Below are 22951 nucleotides of genomic sequence, written 5' to 3' on the forward strand. Positions count from 1 at the left end.
AAGAAAACAAAGAACCCAATTAGAACATGGGCTAAAGATCTAAACAGACACCTCATCAAAGGCAATATACAGATAGGAAATCAGCACAGGGAAAGATGCCTAATGTTATGTCACCAGGGGTCGCAAATAAAACACAATGACGACATCATTGTCGCACACCTTTTAGAGTGACCAGAACACTGACTCCATCAGTGTTGGTGAGGACATGGGGCCACAGGCTCCCTCTGTCACTGCTGGTGGGGGTACAAATGGTGCAACTACTCTGGATGACAGTGTGACAGCTTCTTATAAAACTAAACACACTCACACCACACAATCTGGAAATCCCACTCCATGGTACTTATCCAAATGACATAAAGCTTATGTCCACACAAAAAACCTGCACCTGGATGGTTATAGAAGCTTTATTCGTAATCGCCAAAACTTGGAAGCCACCAATACGCTCTTCAGTAGGTGATGGATAAATAAACTGTGGTCCATCCAGACAATGGAATGTTATTCAGCACTAAAAAGTAACGAGCGAGTTCCAGTGAAGATGGCAGAGTAGGTAAGTGCTGTGCTCACCTCCTGTCAGGACCACATCAATTACAACTAAACCACAGAACAACCATCAGTGAGAATCGCCTGAAGTCCTGCTGAACCAAAGCTCTACAACTACGGACATAAACAAGAAGCCACCTCGAGACTGGTGGGAGGGGCCGAGACGCGGAACGGGCTGGACCTGCACGCACGTGGGACCATGAAAAATCGGGAGGGATATCTCGGCTACAGAGGCCCCCACCCCCAGGAGCGAGGGGTCGCAGCCCCACACCAGGGTCCGCAATCCAGGGTTCCGGTGCTGGGGAGGGAAGTCCCCATAACTTCTGGCTGTGAAAACCAGTGGAGATTGTGACTGAGTGAGATGGAGGGTGACTGCACTCCCAGACGCTCCTCTTAAAGGGGCCGTGCACAGACTTACCTGCTGAGGAATTCACTCGCTCTGAGCTCCAGCGCTGGGGCAGCAGCTGGAAAGGTGCCGGGAACATACGGGGAGGAGCGGAGATGTTTGACGTCAGCGTGAGGAACAGCTTTCTCCCAGACAGAGGAGCTGGTGGAAGCCATTCTTCCTTTGTCGAGCCCTCCCACCTCCCTGCATGTAGACGCATGCGCTTACGAGTCATATCTGAGTCTTCATCAAACTGGCTATCACTCTTTGTCTGCCCCCCACACTGATTCCCAGAGAGCACACCCCACCCAACTTCAGGCACACCCAATCTGCTTCCAGTGGCATTTCCACGCAAATGGCCTATCTTGGCTCATGCTGCAGACTTTCCTAAAACCTCTCAAAGGCTCACAAACCCAAACAAGAAGCATCCGTTGTCAGTGTGTCCCATCTCTCTGCTGTGCATCCCTGAGCCTGGAACTAGCTGCAGTTGGCCTCAGTTGCCAGCCTGGCCTCTCGAGGCATCTCCAAGCCCAGCACAGGTGGCAGCCATCTGTGGATTGTTTTGTGGCTCATGCCAGGTGGCCCCGAGTAGGGCACAGTCTGCAGCTGAACTTGGCCTATGGTGGGACCCCTCCCAAGAGGCCCCAGAACTGATATACTCAATGGCCAGCTTTGTAATGAGCTGGAGAATCACCCAACCAGCTCTAAGGGTGACGCACACAAAGGGCAGACTGGGAAGGCACCAGAGCTGCGCTAAAGAGAATCCTGCTGCATAAGGCCAGCCCCTGCACCACAGCTCCTCCACTGCAGTCACGGCCAGTCCTCACAACCAATGAGCCTGAGGGTCAATCCCTCCTATTGATGTGCAAAGAGCAACCAAGGCTCAACTACACCAGGAGGAACACACAGCCCACACAAGGGACACACCTGGAGCTCCCTGCTCAGGTGACCAGGGAGACAGTGCCACTGAGCCCCACAGGACACCTACTACATAAGGCCACTCTACTAAGACCAGGAGGCATAGCAGCTCTACCCAATACAAAGAAACAAGCACAGGAAGGCAGCCAAAACGAGGAGACAAAGAAACATGCCCCAAATAAAAGAACAGAACAAAGCTCCAGAAAAAGGACTAAACAAAATGGAGACACGTGATCTCTCAGGCACAGGGTTCCAAATACTGGTTATAAGGATGCTCAATGGTCTCAGGGAGAACTTCAACAAAGAGACAGGAAACGTAAAAATGGAGATGGAAAATGTGAAAAAGAATCGGTCAGAAATAAAGAACACAACAACAGAAATGAAGAATACATTACAGGAAATCAACAGTAGATTAGATGAAGCAGAGGGTCAAACCAGCGATTTAGAAGACAAGGTAGCAGAAAACACCCAATCGGAACAGCAAAAAGAAAAAAGAATCCAAAACCATGAGGAGAGTTGAAGGGACCTCTGGGACAACATCACGCGTACCAACATAAGATCAGTGGTTGTCAGGGGGCAGGGAGGAGGGGTGAATACACTGAGCACAGGGGGTTTGGTGCAGCGAAACTATTCTGTCTGACAATAGTGGATACACGTCATTATACGCTTGTCAAAACCCATGGAACGGACAACACAAGAGTGAACCTTAATGTCAACTATGAACCTTGGGTGATGATGACGTGTCAGTCATAACAAATGAGCCCCAGTGATACAGACGTTAACAACAGGGCAGAGCTGGCCCGGTGGCTCAGGCAGTTGGAGCTCCGTGCTCCTAACTCCGAGGCTGCCGGTTCGATTCCCACATGGGCCAGTGGGCTCTCAACCACAAGGTTGCCAGTTCAATTCCTCGAGTCCCACAAGGGATGGTGGGCTGTGCCCCCTGCAACTAAGATTGAACACGGCACCTTCAGCTGAGCTGCCGCTGAGCTCCTGGATGGTTCAGTTGGTTGGAGCGCGTCCTCTCAACCACAAGGTTGTCAGTTCAACTCCTGCAAGGGATGGTGGGCTGCGCCCCCTGCAACTAGCAACGGAACCTGGAGCTGAGCTGCGCCCTCCACAACTAAGACTGAAAGGACAACAACTTGACTTGGAAAAGTCCTGGCAGTACACACTGTTCTCCAATAAAATCCTGTTCTCCTTCCCCAAAATGAACAGGGAAAACTGGGAGGCAGAAGAGGCTACATGGGAACTCTATTTCCTGATCAATTCTTCTGCATACCTAAAACTGATCTTTAAAAAAAAAGGGGGGGGAGGGGGACTGGCCTGGTGGCTCAGGTGGTTGGAGCGCCCTGCTCTTAGCCAAGGTCATCGGTTTGATTCCCACATGGGCCAGTGAGCTGCGCCCTCTACAGCTAAGACTGTGAACAACAGCTCTCCCTGGAGCTGGGCTGCCAGCAGCAGCTGGAGTTTGGTGTGAGCTGCCGTGAGCTGCCGTGGGCTGCCGTGGGCTGCTGTGTGCTGCCATGAGTGGTCGGTGGCCAGCGTGAGTGGCCAGCAGCCATCGTTAGTGGCCAGCAGCTGTGAGCTGCTGTGAGCGGCCGACCAACGACTAGCGACCGACTGCCTGAGCCGGGGGGAGCGTAAGGCTCATAACACCAGCACGGGCCAGGGGGCTGTGTCCTACTCAACTAGACTGAGAAACAACAGCTTGAACTGGGGGTTGGGGGAGGGCAGAAGGAAGGGGGAAAAAAGTCTATTAATTTTAAAAATTCAATAGAGAAATGCAAAATAATTAAATCATAATAAAAAAGCAATCTCTAAAAATCAAAATGAAACAAATGAATCTGTGTATCAAGTCAGTGGCTTAACCATGCAGAGAAGACTAATTTCAAATGACTTTGAAACATGGTCATGTGACAATGTACCCCCCCGTGGAACATGTCCTAAAGACAGAGAACAACAGAGACATCTGAAACTATGCTCAGTGATCTGATTGGCAATGCTATTGGGAGAGTTCTCGTGAAGCTGGCACAGGCTTAGGTCACAGAGGTACGAGTCAGCTCTCTGATGCTGTGTAACAAACAGCCCCACAGAGTTGTGGCTGTTTCTCAGCTTAATGGGTTGCATGGCCAGTTCCTCTGCTGACTGTACCTGGCCTCACATGTGGCTGCGGCCACCTGGACGCTCAGCTGGGCTAGAAGGCGTGAGATGGCCTCCTCTGGGTGTCTGGTAGTAGGCAGTGGCTGTTGGCTGGGGCACCTCAGTTCTCTTCCAAGCAACCCCGTCTACTCCAGTAGGAGTGCTCTTCTTATACCCCAGTAGGAGTGCTCCTCTTATACTCTAGTAGGCTACAATGACTTCTGCATACTGAGGTCACAGAGAAGCATCCCAAGAAAGTGAAGATGGATGCTTCGAGGCCTGTCAAGACCTGGCCTCAAAATTGTACAATGTCACTTCCACTACTTTCTATTGGTCAAAACAAGTAAGGAGGCAAGCCCAAATTCAAGCTATGAGGAACTAGGTCCCACTTTTGTTGGGAGGGTGGGAATGTCACACCACAAAGGAGCACGGACACAGGGAAATGTGATTCGTGGGGGAGTCACTACAGCCACAACCTGCTGTAGTCTTCCCTCTCGTCCCAGTACTCATGTCCCTCTCAGGACCTCCGAGGTGCCATCCAATCATGGGATGCGGTGCAGATGTGGATACAGCTCTTCCCGTGTGGTGCCCTGGTACAGTGACTTTGAGTGTGGCTTCTCTTAATATAGAACCTGTGAGCTAACCCTGGCAGTTATCTGTCCCCCACACACCCAGTACACAATGGTGAGACAGGGACAAGAAAATTCAGTAGGCTTTCCCCTTCAGAAAAGGAAGGGACAGGAGCACACAGTGTCTGGTCCGTGAGTTATGAAACCCAGCCAGTTTCCCCCCTCCAGCGGCAATGTTCCTCCATTAGGTCCAGTCCCCTCGGGGGGCGTGGTTCTCTGACACATTGTTCTCCTTTGCTCTGGGCTACACCCTCTGGCAAACCTTCCCTTTCCCATAAAAAGTATCCCGTATTTGCAGCTCAGAAACTTTCTCAACCTGTTTCCTTCCCAGAAGCCTCTTTCCATGTTGAACTGTCTGTCTTTTTTAGTGCAATCTGTCAGTGTTTTCACTAATACAATTCTCTTTAAAACTTTGTGGATTCCTTATGAATCCAACTGAAGTTTGCTCTATACCCCGAAGTCACATTCACAATGCTCTTTTCAGACAGATTTCTCTCTCTCGGGCCATATGTGAGGCTGCTGTAGAATGAAATGCTTAGGGTTCCTAAAACCCCTTTTGTCTGGCTGACGGGGCCTATTAGGCACTGCCTCAAATCTCCCAAAAGCACCTCGCAGACACAGCCCTGATTTCACCTTTGGACCCAGGACTGACTTCACTTTGTATGTTTTAACCAGTTGGAGATACTAGGTATGAGGGACCGTCCAGGACCTTTTGTCTGTAAAGTCTGCTGACAAATCAAACAGTTCCTTCTTTAGCTCGTCTCTCTCTCTCTCTCTGTACTTTATTACAAGCAGCAAGAAGAGGCCAAGTGGCACCTTTAACATTCTGTCTGGAGACCTCATATTCTACAAGTTTGTTAGGTACATCTTTTTATCTTCCCAGTTACCAGAGATGACAGTTTGTCATTTATTCATACGTAACAAAAGCCATTCTTTCTCCAGCCTCCAGCAGTCCCTTCACCACTTTCCCAACCTCCACCCACTCCAATGTCACCGGTTTCAGCATTTTTTTAAGGCGTCATTCTGCTCCTGGTACCAGCCAACATCTGTACCACTTATTTATTGCTATATAACACACCCCCCCAAAATGTGGTGGCCACAAATAACAATGTAGACTTTTTGCAATGCTGTGGGTCAGCTCTGGATCCCCTACTGACCTCACCGGGCTCCCTCACCTGCAGTTAGCAGTAGCTGGGCGCCAGGCTTACCTAGAGTGGCTGGGACAGCTGCTCTACCTCTCCATGTGGTTTTTCATCCGAGGCTTCCTTGTAGTGTGGTGGTCCCAGGATCCAAGAGAACAAAGAACAGACTGTAACCTCTCCCAAGGGCTTGCCTTGGAGTCCTGCCACGTTACCGCCACTGCATTTCCTTGGTCCAAGTGCGTCATGAGACCAGACCAGCTTCAATACATGGGAAAATGGACTCCCCCTCTCGATGGGGCATAGCAAAAAACGTGTCCACGTTGAGTCTACCGGAGTACGTTATGATTATGCAGCTCATGTTAGTGAGATTATGCAGATGTCGTTAGGAAGCATAATTTCTGACATAAGAGCAAAGAAATGTAAATATAAAATCAAAGAAGTTACATGAAAACACTGCAATCTTACATTTAAATTGGAAATAATTAGTACAAACGCATGATGTACTTTCCTCTTGCAGGAAATCACATGTATTTCCCAAACTTGGCCATAGAAAGGCTCAGAAGCAGTGATCCCCTGCCTTAGCTATCAGACTGTGATCATGAGATACCATTTTCCACTGAAAGGAACCAGGGTCCTGAGAGAAATGGCCAATTTGAGGCTTCGGGCAGGGAATGCACGAGAGGAGCCTGGAGCATCTTACCATCCGAGAAAGCAAGGCAGCCGTCAGTGTGATCAGGAGGTAAGACACGAAGTGTCAAGGACGCCGTCCTCCTGCCGAAGATGGAGTACTTCGCACATCAACAAAATCCATACCGTTGCGTGTACGTACGTCATATGAGATTTTTATGAACCGAGACCACATCCAGTGGAAAGAAGAGGTCACCCTTGGAAGTTGCTAAGGCACCGTGTCATTATCGCAAAAAGCACTACATGGAAAGAATCAGACATTGATCCTGCCTTTCTGGATGAACCGCTTGTCAAGACAACTAACTAGTGTCGAGGAAACTTCAATGGGAGAACGACAGGTGATAACCGCGGCGCGTTAGATCGGCCGCTGCGCAGGCCATCCCGAGTCTGACCCGGCCTCCAGGGCCCGCCACTGCTTTCGGAAACACAGTGGACAGGACTGGGTAAATGGCCCCGCTGGGACGCGGCCTGCAAGTGCAGTGTGGGACATTCTGCCGGTCAAGGCACCTCGTATCTCCAACAAATAAATGGCCACCTGAGAAGGAGGCATGGGGGACTGTTATAGAGGTAAGTGACCCATCCACCGAAAGCTGCCGGTGAACTCTTGCATCCAGTTCAAACAACGTAACTGTGAAAAGCCTTTGAGCCATCAGTGGGTCTAGAACCCTGTAGGTTCCAGAAGGAGCAGGGCCGGGGGTGGGGTGGGGGGCATCGTCTGGTTAGGGAAGAGCCCGTCTCTGCGGCACACAACTCAGACACTCAGGAAGGAGCCTGCAGACTCCTGGAGGTATGCGGGGGATCCGCGTGACATCTGGGTGTGCCTCATTCCGTGCGTGCTCCTGTGTGTGAGCGTGTGTGCACACTCATGCCTGCACGTACACCCACACGCAGTTTTATCTATCGGCAGGGTCCCCCCAGGCAGGGCTGACTGAAGGAGGTGGACGGAGGGAGGGAGACAGCAGTGTTAAGGGTAGAACAAGGGCAGCTTACGCCCGGGTGATAACAGCCGCCCTGGGCACCCTGGAGCCTGAAGGGACAAGGGTAAGAGGGGCCAGCGATGGCCACAGCCTCGGGAATAAGGGCCACCCAGCATCAGCTGCAGCCCTCACTGTCACCATTTGAGGTTGTGGTCAGAATGTAAAACAGGGAGATGGCAAGGGGCTAAATCCCGCAGACCCTTTCCCTCCAGGACTGCCGGGGGCCTCCCGGGGGCCGAACCCTAGGGGGCTGGAGGCAAGGAGCCCAGCACAGCCGGCCTCCTGCACACAGAGCAGGCAGGAGGGGCGGGCTATGGTCAGAGAAGTCAGCGGTCACCGACGGCAGACAGTCAGGACGCCCTGGAGGGCACTTTTTACAAAAGCGGGACAATGCTATATGGGCGATTTGAAATCCGTTTCTCCCACCTGTAGTGTGTCATGGAGACAGCCCATGTCTGTGGCTGGAGTGCCAGCCCGTATGTATCCCGCGTGGTGGCTGGGTTTGCGGACGGAGGCCACCCCGGCCAGCTCCTGCTGTCAAGGTCTCTCATGCTAACAAGCCAGCGGGGCTGCATCCTTGGAAGTACATTTTTGCTTGTTGTTCTGATCCGCCCCTCGGGTAAATTCCACGAGCATTTCCTGCCAGTCTCCCTCCTAATAAGAGGCTTCCGGAGGCAACTCTGGGCCCTGGAGGCTTGCAGGCTCTGTCAGCTCTTGGGCACTGGGCAGGCAGCCGCCAGCTGGACAGCCTGAGGAGTAAATGGCCGGCCACAGGACAAGTGCCCATTGTCTGCCCCCATCCTCTCCTCGCCCGACACTGCTCTGTCCCCATGTCCCAGGCCCAGCCCTGTATGCGGCTGGCATCGGAGGTGAGCCCAGCTGGCCCAGTCGGCACTGGGGGTCTCCCTCTGGTAAAGACCCCACTGCAGGGCCAGCCAGGGTGAAGCAGGCAGGGGCAAGGTAACACCTGACCTCACAGAGGCAGAACATTCCAGAATGACATGGAAGGTGGGGCCCCGGCACTGCTTGCCCTTCCCAGACCTGGGTCCCATCCTCACCAAGAGCAGGACGCCTCGGGGACCAGAAATGGTGGTTCCGATGCCCCCGCTGGGACACACGCAGATGTGTGGGCTGGAAGCTGGCTCTACACAGGGAACTCGCCTGCTGGTTTAGCTGCGATTCCAGAAAGCTTAGACCTGGTTGCTATGTAATTAACTCGAGATGTAATGAGCAATAAAAGTGCCATGATACTCCTGGAATGCATTAACCCCGTGCTTCCTTAATCCACTCAAAGTCCCCGTGCGTGTTCCCGAGGCAAGAACACAAAGAGGGACGAGGGGCACAGGGGCCCAGACTCCACCCAGGACCACGCTGCCCACCACCAAGGGGGCGGGGCAGCGAGGACCCTGTTTCCTGTTGGAGCAGAAGGGGTCAAACCTGCCCGTGGGAGCAGGAGGGAGAGTCAGGGCAGGGAGCGGGAGCTGGACCCACACACGCATGATTCCACATCTCACATCCCGGGACCTCTAGGAGTCAGGCAAACGCGCGTGCACACGGGCACACACACGTCCCTCACATGCGTGTCTGTGTGCATAAGCATACTCACAGTAACTCCGTGGAGGGGTGAGGGGTCACTGAATGTGCTCTGTCCACGTGGGGACCATCATTTGGCCATAAAAAGAGACACAGCACGGACCACGCTGCAGCTGTATGTGAGTGGGAGGGGCCACATGCTGTGTGGGCCTGTGTGCAAGTCCAGAGGGGCCAGTCCACGCAGACAGAGGGCAGGTGCGTGGTGGCAGGGCTGGGGCAGGGAGGTCCCGGAGGTTGGGGTATTGGGGGGATTTCTTTTCAAGGCATGACGAGGACCTAAGTGATGATGGTGACACTACCTGTGAATCTGCTGAAAACCAGCAAATCGCACGCCTTAAATGGGTGGATTGTAGGTATATGAATTTTATATAAAGCTGTTTTTATTCATTCTTTTTTAATTTATTTTTTTTAAAGGTGACATTTTTTATTTTATTTTTTTTTTATTGGGGAATATTGGGGATATTTTGTGTTTCTTCAGGGCCCATCAGCTCCAAGTCAAGTCGTTGTCCTTCAATCTAGTTGTGGAGGGCACAGCTCAGCTCCAAGTCCAGTCATTGTTTTCAATCTTTGTTGCGGGGGGCAGGGGCGCAGCCCACCATCCCATGCGGGAATTGAACCGGCAACCTTGTTGAGAGCTCGCGCTCTAACCACCTGAGCCATCCGGCCGCCCCTCTGGCAGCTCAGCGGCAGCTCGTTGTCTTCAATCTAGTTGTGGAGGGCGCAGCTCACTGGACCATGTGGGAATCGAACCAGCAACCCTGTTGTTCAGAGCTCACACTCTAACCAACTGAGCCATCCAGCTGCCCCAAAGCTGTTTTTAAAGAAAGGCTGAAGGAGATGGAGTGGGCAGGTTTTAGGGGTGCAGAAAGGAGGCCTGGAGATGAGGGTGCAGGGACGGTGCTTGCAAAGGCCTCTTCCCACCCGCTCTCAGGGCCCACCTGCCCCCCATGCCAGGGGGAAGCCTTCAGCATGGCCTGCAGGATGCACTGCCGGGGCACACGAGAGCAGCAGGGGCCGGCTCCAGGCCCCGGGGAAGTCCGGGCCCCCTTTGGGAAAGGGGTCCTCACATCTCGCCTTGATGGTGCATGATGCGTTTTGCATCTGGAGACAGCCGCGTGACACAGCATGTCTGTAACCTTGCCAAGCCTCAGTTTTACCCCCGTGACACGGAAATTCCCACAGTGCTTCCAGGTGGGGGCTGTTAGGAGCTAGGGCCTCCCAGGGCCTGCCCGCAGGAGAGAAACCACCATCACCAAGGGCACTGCTGGAAATAGCTGTGCCTCCTCCCTTCCTGGTGACACCTGTCATCACAAGGACAGGGTGAACCCACCATCAATTCCCAGCTGAGCGGGCGGGACATGGAATAGGACCAGTGGTCCTGCCCCCAAGTCAGATAGCCCAGAAAGTTCCGGGTGTTGGCCAGGGAGCTCCAAACAGGTCAGTGGTGGGTGGGGCAAGCCAGACGCCCAGGTTCGGGGGGGTCCTGGGGCCGTGGGGGGCATCTGGCGAGAAGCCTCTGCGGGAGGTGAGGAGGCAGCCCACGCTGCACGTTGTGGCTATCCAGGTGTGACATTGATAGAACCCGCCACTGGAAAACAGCTCACAAGGTCACTTTTACAAGAAAGTCGTGCGCATGGATTTACTGCTGTGCACAGACAGGATTTTAATTACCATGTTTTAAGAGGTGTCATTATCTCTGCACAAAACACTCTGAGACCCACCGCTGCTCTGTTGGCACAGCCCCCAGGGTCTGGGAGAGACCCTCCTCCTCCTGCGCCCACCTCCCCAACCCAGCGGGACATGGGCAGTCCCCCCGCACCCCAGCACACCCTCCTACCACTGCACTGTCACCGACGATGTTCTGGGCACCCTGCTCCTAAGGATGCAGCCTTGGACTGGGTGGTGCCAGCCCTGGGCCCCCCAGGAGCCTGGGGTCAGACCCTGGGCGGGAGGAGCTCTGGCTGGTGGCCTGCGTGGCTCGCAGCTGAGGGGGAAGCACCGTAGTTCCTAGATCCTGCCTCTCTGCCCTCCTCCAGCGACAAGCAGGTGCCGTCAGGACGCTCTCCACACAACCAGGCTTCAGAGGGGGTTTTCTTCTTTTTTTATTTGCAATTAAAGGTTATCCTTGACAAACGTCCCCTGTAAAAAGGCTTCACTAATTTAAAACCCATTCCTTACTCTGCACATTTTAAAGTGTGGGGAGGGCGGCGGGGAGCGGGGGACGAGGTAGGGTGGGGGGATGGGTCTGGGAGCAGTTCCAGCCCCTAGATTCCAAGGCCTTCATGCTTCCCTCCTCTCTGCGCTGTGCTGTGAAAAGGGTCCGAGACCCTCCCTCCCCGGAGGGGCTCGGGACATGTGGGGCCTCCTGAGCAGGGAGGAAATGGCCCTCAGTGGGCTAGGAGAGATGTCAGCAGGCAAGGAGGACACTGGGGGCGGAAGGCGGTGCCTGGTTTACTGGGCCTTGTCTCCTTCCCAGCAGAAGCCCCGTTTACAGGGGACTCAGAGTTCGGGCACAGCTGGACATCCAGGAGGCGCCGTCAGCCAAGGGGTGTTCGCACGTGCCCACCCGGAGCTGAGGTCACCAAGGGTGGACACGGGGCTCGTCAGACGGGAAGCAGCCAAGCCACATGGGTGGATGAAGGGCAGGGAGGCCCCAGCTGACCAGGTCCCCACCCTGCTCTGCTAGGAGCCCTCTTTTCTCACCTGGAGATCTCAAGGCACAGAGAGTGTCTGGGGATGAGGGTCCGGCCTGGAGCCTCCCTGGACCTCAGTTTCCCCAGCTCTCTGACTCAACAGGGAGACCACCCACACAGACACCCACCCGTGTGCCCCGGCAGCTGCAGTAGCCTTTGGGGCAGGAGGTAGAGAGCACCTGAGGAGAGGCGGGGGCGCTGAGCTCCGGGGTGGGGGAGGGGAGCAGGCCTCCGCGCGGGAGCCGCTGTGGCGTGTCGGTTACCTGTTTATAATGTGCAGGCTTTTCCACTCCTGCCACGTGCCAACCAGCAAAGGCTCTGGCTGCAGATGCCGGGAAATGACGTCATGGGGCATCCCTGCCCAGTGGTGGGAGTGCAGGGACACAGAGACACTGGTGGGGCCACCAACATGCCAGGCACCCAGTGCGGGGTGACGGGCCCAGGCCGCAGCTGACCACCACCACTGGCCATTTCTCACGTCACTGTCACTGCGCCTTCCAGGCGCAAGGCAGGCCAGGACGCCAGAGCCCCGTCCCCTCCCGCATCCCTCTCTGTGCCTAGGCTGCAGAGCGTCAACTGAGTGAGACCAGCCATCTGGAGACCACCCGGGGGGCTGGCCACCCCTCATGCCCCAGCGGGGCAGCTACCAGGGCCTTCCGAACAGGCTGCTCCACGTGCCTCCCAGGAAAGGGTCCCTCAGAAACCACGCACCTCACATGTCCTCACTTAATTACACGTGTCCCCTGACAGGGGCCGCAGTGGGCAGTGTCAGCCGGGTGCATCGTTAGTGATTTATCCCTTTGATAAATAAACACTAAATGAACCAGGTGGTTCACTGATAAAACTGTGAAAACCCTTTAATTACCAAAAACATGACAGGACTTGGGAAACAAAAAGCTTTCTGCTCTTGGGGGTCTGAAGGCAAAGGTGGCAGGTGGGGGGAGCTGGGCAGGACCCCCCTGGTGAGGACCCCAGGGCAGACAGTGCCCTCTGCTTCCCTCACTGCGCTGGGGGCTTCCGCAGCCCCTCTCTGCAGGAACCTTCACATGGGCAAGACTGCCACTCCTGGGGTAGTGGGGGGACCAGGCCCTGCCTTGGGGGCCAGGCTGGGAGTCAGGCCTGGAGCCCTGTCAACCCGGGACCCTGGGAGCCCAGCCCAGCCCGAGCTGCTCATTCTGCACTTGCAGAATTAACTCTGATTTCCCAGAAGATGCGTGCGAAGGAAGGCTGCGCTGGTGCAGGGGCGACAGCCGGGCCGCTGGGCTGGCGGCTGAGCCCTGTAGACATGCACGTGCCTTCCCCAGCACCCGCCTCCACCTGTCAGGTCTCATTACCTGGGCAGTCACCGGCATCACCCACCTCTGCGACCTTGAAGCCTGCATCCCAGCAGAGGAGACAGAGGCAGTGGCCACCCGCCAAGTGGCAGCTGCAAATGGAGACGCCGGGGAGCAACGGCAGGAGCTGTCAGCCGCGGTGCCACAGATGCCAGGTGTCCTTGTCGAGGCCCGAGGTCGGGCGGGCTCCTGGCCACCGTGGCAGGTGGGCTGGGACAGGCCTGGAAGAGCCCTCTGCCGACCCTCGTGGGAGCTGGCACTGCCTGCCCACCCCCCTCGGAGAAGACCAGCCCCTCTGCTGGGCATCTGGAAACGGCTTAAGGGAGGTGGCCATGGAGTGGGGTCGGGGTTCAGCCAGGCAGGAAGGCAAAGCGAGGTGAGCAAGGCCGAGCCTGAGTCCATGCGGGATGTCCCAGCGGCCCTTTGAAACCACGGAATATTCAAACTATAGGAGCCCTGACCTACGTGGGGGAACCTCAGCCAGCCCCCACTCCCTGGCCACCATGAACCCCAAGCCAGCTGCCCCTGCTGTCTCCAGCCATTTTCAACCCTCTTTGTGAGCCGCCCACCCTCTCCAGACTATTCATCCTGTGAGAGACAAGCCTTTGGACCTCTGGTGCCTGTAGCATCATCCGTCTCGACCTCCGGGCCAAAGTTTGGTGGGGGGGCCATCCCACATCTCCAGGACGGCCACGACCACAGGCACAGACTCAGCAGTGGCAAGGCCAGTGTGGGCAGCCACGGCCAAGGCCAGGTCTGCCCTGGGAGACACCCGAGCCTGGGCTTGAGGCCAGGTGCTGGATTCAGTTTCGTTCTAAGCTGGTCTCAGAATAGTTTTTCAAAACGCTTCCCCAAGTAGAAGAAGGGCAGAGACAGGCCTGTGGTCAGGTGGGCATGGCTGGGGGAGGAGGGAGGCCCCTGGGGGGCTGTCGGGGCCACCCGTGGCCTTGGGGCTCCCTTTCCTGGCTCACAGGGAGGAGGCACACTCTCACAGGACTCCCCTAGAGCCCAAGTCGAAAAGCCAGACAAGCAGCAGAAATACTCTGATTCTGACACCAGCGCTGCATCCGGGGGCAGAGGGCAGCGTCCTATGACAGCCGAGGGACTGCATGCAGGACCCCGTGGGCTGGCCTGGGTGCCCTGGCCCCGCCCAGCCTGCTGCCCACTCCGGGACCCCGCCAAGCTCCTCCTGTCTACATCCAATTTTCTCATCCGAGCATCTCTTTATTTTTTAATTTGCTTTGCAAATAACCCTGAATTAAAAACCATATATATCTATTTTTAAAAACCTGGTCTTTTACTTCCTTAATTAAATTTCCACAAGATATTTTTCCCCAGGAAAATTCAATTAGGTTTTAATTTTAGTCATCTAAAAGGCACTGGTGCTTTGAGTATTTGATTTTTATGCCCTTCAAAGGGCATTCCAGTGCAAACGTTGAAGGCGGGCGCCGTAGCCTGGCCAGGCTGTTAAGGAGGCGGAAGCCCCAGTGACTGGGGCTGGTGGGGCGGGTGCCCACGGAATGCCGGAGAAAAGGGCCGGAGCCAGCAAGTGAGGGCTGAGGGCCGGCCTGGACGCCAAGGGGCTGGTGTCGGCGGCCGCAGCCTTCGTGCCTGCACATCACACCAGCCCCCGATCCTGCGCAGGGGCCACCCCGTACCTGAGTGTCAGGGGCCCTGGTAGGAGAGGGCCACAGCCCAGACCCACAGGGACTGGCTGGTCAGCATGAGCCCCTCTGCCCGGCGTCCCTGGAGCTGAGGGATGATGTCTGCCCATCTCCGTGGCCTCCATCTGCCGCGCATGGCCGCCCCGACCTGCCAGTGCGTGCAGGCTGCTGCCGAGGCTGGGGCCCCCTGGGGGCTCCCAGGCAAGGGGACTGCAGGACTGAGTGTGGGGGCCACACAGCCGTGGCCCAGTGGGGCGCTGAGGAGACCCACCTGGTGGGAAGTGCTGAGTAGGAATGGGTGGGGCTCGGGGAGGCCCAGAGGCGGTATGTGTCCCAGCTGTTGGGGACCTGGAAGGTTCTTGGGGTCTCCTGGGTCGTTGGCTGTCCCCAGCCGGCCTCTATCCAGCGATGCAGGTGACCGAATGCCCTTTGACAGGCAGCAAATCACCTCTCGCTTATGAGAATAAGCCAATTATTTGACAGTGTTTTTCCAGTGCTCACAACATCTGTCATTGCCGCGTAATTTACAGAGTCACCGATTAGCAACGACAGTTTCTGCGTCTCTGAAGTGACTGGCAGGGTAGGAGCAGGGGCCGTGATTGTGCTGTTATCTCGCAGGCCCCGGGTGCCCGTTTTAAAGAGGCTGGCAGCTCCTGGGGGGGCCGAGCAGCTTTCGGGGACCAGCCACCAGCTCGCAGGGCTCCAGGACTGGTGTCCCTCCCCAACATGTGACAGTGAAGTCCATCAGCTGTCGACTCTCTCTTTTTTTTTTTTTTTAAATTGGGGAATATTGTGGAACAGTGTGTTTTTCCAGGTCCCATCAGCACCACGTCAAGTCATTGTTTTTCAATTGTTTTTCAATCCAGCTCTAGAGGGTGCAGCTCACTGGCCCATGTGGGAATCGAACTGGTGGCCTTTGGTGTTATGAGCACTGTGCTCCAACCACTGAGCCACCGGCGCTCAGCTCCAAGCTCAAGTTGTTTCTCACTGGTCCACGGCTGTCTGCTCTCTTTATGGTGGGTGGCCAAGGAGCAGGCCTGAGGTGGCTGCCTCGGGGACGTTGTGGTCTGGCCCCAGCCCTCTGCCTTCTCCTCTCTGGCAGGGAACGAGCGCCTGTCTCTGGAGGCATACGGGCTGCCACCTGGCTGGGATGTGGCCTGGAGGACCGTAGGGTCCCATCCCCTTGTGACTCTGTGTCCCCAGGCCAGGGAGCTGAAAGAGCCAGCGAGCAGGGTCACAGGACTGCAGGCCCCTGCGGACTCCACTGAGAACAATGACCGGTGAGGCCTGGGGCTGGCGAGGATCTTCCCGGAGGAGTCCCTGGATGTCCCATAGCTGTGAATAACAGCCATCTGCAGCTCTTCACAGGTCATGCTGCTGAACTGAGGGAGCACACCGAGCCCCAGACAGGTCCCCGACAGCCAGACGTAGGGCTCTCTGCTCGGGGCAGCACCGGCCCCAAGTGACAAACTCCTGCCTGCCCTCTAGGGCTCCCTACAAATGTGCACCCTCAGTGATGCCCGAGTATCCCGGCCTTGTATCCCCGTCTTGTGTCCCACCAGAGCACAGGTGGCTCGAGGGGGAGCTGCTTGGTGGCTGTGGAAAGGTGGGCCGGGGTTGGGGTGAGAGCTGCAGCAGCAGTGACCCCCACTTGTGGGCCCCATGTCCGAGGCCTTGCCAGCGGTCACTGGAGGCACCCAGGTCCATCTGTCCCAGCCTCCACGCCTGTTTCTTCCCAGCGATCCCCAGCGTTAGGGTAATTTCCAGTTTCCACCCGTGGTTGCTGGCTGCTCCTGTCTGTCTCAGCCTGGACCTATTTCCTGGTCCATCTGGATAAACAGGTCCAGCACTGATAGGCCTGGGGAAGGGTGCGGGGAGGGGCCGGGAGGGCAGGAAGCCAGGGAGGGGCCGAATGGAAAAGCGAGGTGCCAGTCAGGGGATCTGCCAGGGCTGGTGTCCAGGCACCACCCAGGGGCAGCCCTCTCCCCACTCTGCCAGCTCAGGCTGCCGGGCACCCGCCCGGGGGTGGGATTCCGGCCTCTGCCTCTTGACCCCCCACCTCTTCGGGCCCCCCCACACGCTGCCTCCTGCACACAGGTGCCTGGTCTGAGCCAACACCCAAATGCAGGTGTGAAAATCCGAGCTTCCCGTGACTGGAGGAGGGGGTTTCATAGTACATCACCAAACCACACACCTTGCCTTTTATAGAGAGAAATGGGTGAGCGTGGTGACAGTGTTCCTGGAGACGCAAACACACAGCTGTGCCCTGGCTGGCAGGCCCACACCTTCCTCCCTGGGCCGATGGGACAGACTGGAAGCCCCTCCTCTGCCTCAGGAGCAGCTGCTCACGGCCTTGTTCCCCATCACCAGAGCCCAGAGCGCAGCTGGCTGTCTGCCTGTGTGTGGTGTGGTGCCGGCCCGGTCACAGCCTGCGGTGGCCATGACCACAACCATGATGTATGATGGCCGAGCATGCGCGGGAAACACTGAGTACGATTAACCCCGACTCAGCCCACAGTGGCCGCGCGGCCCCTGGGGCTGACCAGCTGGCCACCCAGCACCCAGGGAAATGCAGGCTGGCCCCGGGCCCAGCCTTGGAGGTCCTCTCTGAGCCTGGAGAGGCTGGAAGCGCTGGCTGGCAGGTGGCCAGCGCGACTGGGGAAGGGATGAAGCACTGCCTGCCTGCAGGACTCACGGTCTGGCCGCGATGCCCACGGGGCTGCGGCATGGACTGCAGGACGGGAAGGACGGCAGACCGTGTCCTGGGGGTACAGAAGATTCCGGAAACCTCCGCTTCAGCAACACGTGACGGCAGCACCTAATTGCTTCTCCCTGGCGTTGCTGGATGTTTCCGGAGCTCTGGGAAAGCTAAATTGACTGCACATTTAATGTCAGAGTTATTTAAATTCTGGCCCATTCGTCCGCGATAATGTAACGATCGTATGAACACTTACTGCGTGCTGTTCGCGCCCTGTCCTGGTGTCTCAGCGCTCGTAACCTGCACACCAGCCTCAGGAGGGAGGTGCTGCCACCTCCCCCACTTCACCGATGAGCAGATGGAAGCTCAGAGAGGGTACGCGATGGGCCTGAGGCCACACAGCTGGCATGAGGCGGATCCAGGATTTGAGCCAGGCATGTGCTCACAGAGCCTGTGCTGTTAACAGGCCGGCCTCAGAGGACGCCAGCTCTCAATGTGGGTCACTTGGGTCTGCTGCCCGCCGCATTCTCGCCTGAGACAAGGACACCCAGCGGTTCACCCATCCCCTGAGGGACCTGCTGCCATCACCTGCCAGCTCTGGTCTCCTCTCAGTTTTCCTCATCAAAGCCAGAAGCTGCCTCAGAGAAAGGGACAAAGCTCCATTAACACAGTGTCCCATTCAGTGAGTGAGCCTCCACCAGGCTCCTGGTGTGTGTCTGGGGGACAGCCTGGAGCAGAGGAGCCCCCAGGGCATACACGGGGTTCACACACTCGGGCAGCAGGTCCGCAGTCAGGCATGTGCACACACACCAACGTACACAGCACATACACCTGTGTGAGCACACCTGCACAGGTGTGTTACCTCCGGGCAGGCGGCGGCGCCTGCAGCAGCTGAGCCCGTCCCTGCCTGTGCCAGGCTGAGCCGAGCACCACGTAACATGGGGTCGGAAATTAGCACTTTGAACATGTTGGCAATGTCTGCCGTAAAGTTAAGTGTTGGGGTGGTTGGAAGTTGGCTCAGGTGGCCTTGCGCCCTCCCTGCAGCAGAGAAGTTTCCCTGCTAAGACTACCCAGGCCCTGGGGCTGGGCACGAGAGCTGGCAAATCCTGGCGGGTCCTCGCTCCACCAAATGGGACGTGCCTGCCGTGGAGGCCCACCTGGTCCCAGCGCCCAGGTCCTGGGAGCGCACAGACCCCAGCCCTGCCCGGATGGCCTCGGGCACTCCTGCCCTGGCTGTAAAGGAGGGACACGACCCACCTCCCAGTGGCAGGAGGAGGGAGTGAGGCCCCCAGCAAGTCTGCTGCCTAGAAAGTCCCGTAGGATCAGGTGTGGTGAAGGTTGTCACCGTTGCCAGCGGCGGGCATTGTCACATCACCATCTTTGTCATAGCAGCAGCAGCAGTGGTGGTGGTGACAGAAGTTACTGGTGGTCATGGTGGTAATGATAACAGTAATGGCAGGGGTGGAGGTGGTGGTAGTGGCAACTGTGGTAGCAGCAGCAGGAATGGTATAATATTAGGGGGTGCAAAAGTAATTGCGGTGTTTGCAATTATTTTTAACCTTCAGAACCGCAATTACTTGTGCACCAACTTAGTAGTAGTGGTGGTAGTAGCAGCGGTGCTAGCAGCAACAGCAGCTATAGTGAAATCAGTGGTGGGTGGTCCTTGCTCCCTACAGGGCGGGATGGGGTCTGCCCTCTGTGGTTCTCTGTCGGGGCAGGAGCTCAGGACGTGCCATCTCCCACCAGTGCCCTCCGCGCTTGTTTGTCCCCATCCCCACCCCTCTCCTGGGAGCCCCATGATTTCCTGAGCGTCTCCTGCTTGGATGGCACCTGTGTCCCCACCACCTGGCCCTCCACCTGGGGTCCGGGTGTGCATACCCCGGGCCTGGAGAGAAGCCACCCTGAGAGGGGTGCAAGGGGTCCCCCATCGCCAAGCGCATGGAGCTCTTCACAGTCCAACCAGCTCTGAAGGGCAGTTGCTCAAGGGAGACAGTAAATATTCACTATTTAAGTGCCACCGCCGTAAAACCCAGCTGTCACACCAGCCCCAGGCCCTGCCTGGGTTAGTCGTTAAAGCGAAAGGTCAGTGTTGCCCCTGGGTGGCTTTTAATCGGAGCCTTCCTTCCGGCTTCCCACCCGGCCTGTCAGGCCGGGGCCTCATTAAAGCAGAAGAGGAAAGAAGATGACATCATTTACATGTAATTGTCTTGTTTGTCCGCTGGCTCTGTGGTTGTTTTAATAAAGGGCAGAGGCAGATAAAGGGGACATTTGCATCCTGGGAGAGGGTTTCTGACAAGGTCTCCTGCTGCAGACATCTATTGTTTGTAAATGAGATAATCCAATAACCGGAGAGCCTACTCTCCACAAGCCTGCTGCCCCGCCCCCTCCCACAGGCCGCCAGGGCTAAGGGTGGCCTCCGTCCCTCACTCAGGACACCTGCGGAGTGGCCTTCTTACCCCCCACACACAACTAGCTGTTGGGCCCAGCCCCCTGCAAGTTTGACTCAACGTCCCCATGTTGCCAAGGAGAAAGCTGAGGCTCAGAGAGGTCAAGTGGCTTAACCAATGTCACACAGCTGACACATGGGCAAAGCTAGGCAGTCACCGTCTCTCCCTGAACTTTGTCCTCTGCCATGTGGCGTACCGGACGTCCGTGGCCATGGCATCTGTACTCATTCAGTTTTTTATTAAAATTATTGTTAGTATGGAGTTCGCACCTATCCTGTTTCTACCCACCTCTGCTGACCCAGTTCTGGTGTCAACTTCCAAGGAACCTTGTAGGACATTCTTAGAGCTGCACAAACTCTATTTTACAGACTCAAATTAGGATTCTGGCAAAGAATTATTGTTGAGATCACAGCTCTTCCCCTCCTGAAAGGTCTTACAGAGGACTGACTTGTTGGGTTTAATGACACTTTTCACGGGTGACTTATTTGAAAGGAATTTCACTGCGAGCAGTCTGGGGCCAGGGGCCTCCTCTGAGCTCCCAGACCCCACCCTGAACTACCCTCCGCACAGCCGGGATGCTATGGACACTGAACTGTCACTGGATCTGAGTCCAGGAAAAGAGCAGAATTCCACCAAGTGTTGGATGGATGGATGGATGGATGGATGGACGGACGGACGGATGGGAGAATAGCTTGAGGCCATCTTCAATGATGGGTGGGTGGATGGATACAACTCCCCACCCCACCCCCCAGGGTCCAGATTCTAGGAGGTTCGCTCAGGGGAGGACAGCGTCTTAAGTCCTGGGGCCACGGCCTCCTTCAGAGCATGTGGGGAGCCCCGCACAGCCCTCCTGCCTGGCCAGCTGCTCCCTGTGTCCCCCCCACCACTCACGGGGAGCTTGTCAGTGCAAACAGTGCCCAGGAGTCCTGCCCCACGGGGCCTCACACGGGTCCCCCCCACCCCCGTCCCTAAGCTTGGACACAGCCCCCCATAAATCCCCAAAGCTCGCTAAGTCTGGGGCACAGTGAGCAGTCAGAGTGATCAGCAGAAGATTCTGGAAAGTGGAGTAATCAGCAGGAGGAAAACCAGACGTGGGGGTGGGGAGGCGGTAACCAGAGGTCTCTCCTCTCCTCCCTGGACTGGAGCCCGTGGCTACTGGGGCTATGACCTGCCTGCTGCCCCCAGGCCTGGCTGGAGGGGAGACCCATGACTCCAGGGAGGTACAGCCCCCAAACAAGGCACCCCTCTGCCTCCAGCTCAGGCACACAGGGAGCACCCAGGCCGGTCCTCAGAGGGCCTTGCCCCCTCCTCACTCTGCCCCAGGTGTCAGGGGCCACGCTGCCATCAGGGACCCGAACCTGCCTCAAAGTGCCTCTGTCCTGGGCCCCAGGACCAAGCAGCTTCCGGGCGCAAGTGGCAAGTGCTGACTGAACGCCAAGCCCAGGGGTCGGGTCTCACGGCTGCCCCCACCGCAGAGGCTGCCCAGAGGCCAGGAGGACACGGTGACGCTATGTCTCTGTTAAACGGTCCCACTTCCCCTCGAAGGAGGGGCGAGTGTTACTTCACCCGTAGCCAGGAATCAGTCATTGGCAAATGAGATTAAACGTTCTTGAAATGGAATTAAAATGACGTCAAATGGCAGAACATCATTTTCTTAACTCTGCCTGCCAGCCGCTTCCGGCTTTAACCCCTCCCTGGCCGCGTCTCACCCCACAGTGAAGTCCCCAGGAGCAGGGACACCGGAGACCCCTCTGTGCTCATGTGCCAGCCCAGGGGCCACGGAGGATGCAGCCCAGGGTTGTCCCTGCAGACCCCTCCGGGCCTTCTGAGTCCTTGAGACAGCAGACGGCTTCTAGGGCCTCAAGCCATAGCTGGCAGGTCCTGCAGCCCAAGGCCCTGCAGCCAGGGGCCCAGCCCCTCCTCGGGGTCTGGGGACACAGCAGAACTGGAGCCAGTCAGGTCTTTCCTCCTCACTAGCACACCCCCGCACGGCCTTCCCGGGGGACCCCATTTACGGCTGCCTGGAGTAGGGCCGCAGGACTCATCTCCACCAATGCCACTTCTCTGTCCATCCTGGAAGGGAAGAGAGGGCCGCTGACGCTGGGCGCCAGTCCCAGGGAGGCCATGGCAAGTGGGTGCCAGCTGCAGGAATGACCACGTCCCCCATGGGGTCGGCCACACAAATGTGCCCATTTCTCCGAGTTCCCCTGGGGGGTCTGGAGCCCCCCCCCCCCGCCTGCTCCCCTGCTCAGCTCCCGCCCTTCCCCCAGGATGCCTTGTTGGGAAATAACACCATTGGAAACCCAGCTGTTTGGGCTGCTCCCCCCACAGTGTGGAAAGAGCAGAGAGGCTGCACAGGACGGCGGGGAGACTTTCTCCATTCCAGCCTGATCGTTATTTCTCATTTTCACTGAAACAATCGTGTGTCAGGAGCGTGGTCGCTGATCTGTCAATTCATCCTGTGGGGCCGCGGCAGCAGCCTGGTCCTGCGCACGCACCGCCACTGCCCAGGGGTCGATGGGCCACATTCACTCCCGCCAATAGCTGTAAACGGTGAGATTTACAAGACAAGCCACGACAGCCTCCCGCCTGCCACCGTCCTGAGAGCCGCCAGACAAGGGGGGGATGAGGGAGGCGTCCGGTGCACAAGGAACATATCGTCCCGAGGGCCTGGCCGGGGCTCCGCGTGCCGGTGGCCAGGTTTCTTGGAGCCTGTCTCAGTCCTCCGCTGAGCTGGCCCCGCCCCATTCTGTGGCTCCAGAAAAGATCACGGGCCTCAGAGGTCCCCGAAGGACCCTGCGGTGCCCCTCACCAACCGCCCTCCAACGACAGGCCTCTCGGTTGCCCCTCTCCTGAAATGCGGCTCCATCCCTCTGCCCAAAGCAGCCGGTCCCCCCTGGCCCATTCCAGCACCATCCCAGACCACCCCCCCTCCTCGCAGCCCTCACTCCCCGATAGCCTCTCCCCAGGAAGTCCACTCTGATGACCTCCCAACATCTCTCCCCAACTTGTAGTCCTGGGGGCCCCGACCCCGCCCAGGGGCGTCCCCTCCGCTAACCTGTGTCACTCACGCTGGAAGTCCAGCTTGGGAATTGAGCTCCACCT

This window comes from Rhinolophus ferrumequinum, chromosome 6 (assembly GCF_004115265.2).
Source record: "Rhinolophus ferrumequinum isolate MPI-CBG mRhiFer1 chromosome 6, mRhiFer1_v1.p, whole genome shotgun sequence".
In the NCBI taxonomy this organism is placed as follows: Eukaryota; Metazoa; Chordata; class Mammalia; order Chiroptera; family Rhinolophidae; genus Rhinolophus; species Rhinolophus ferrumequinum.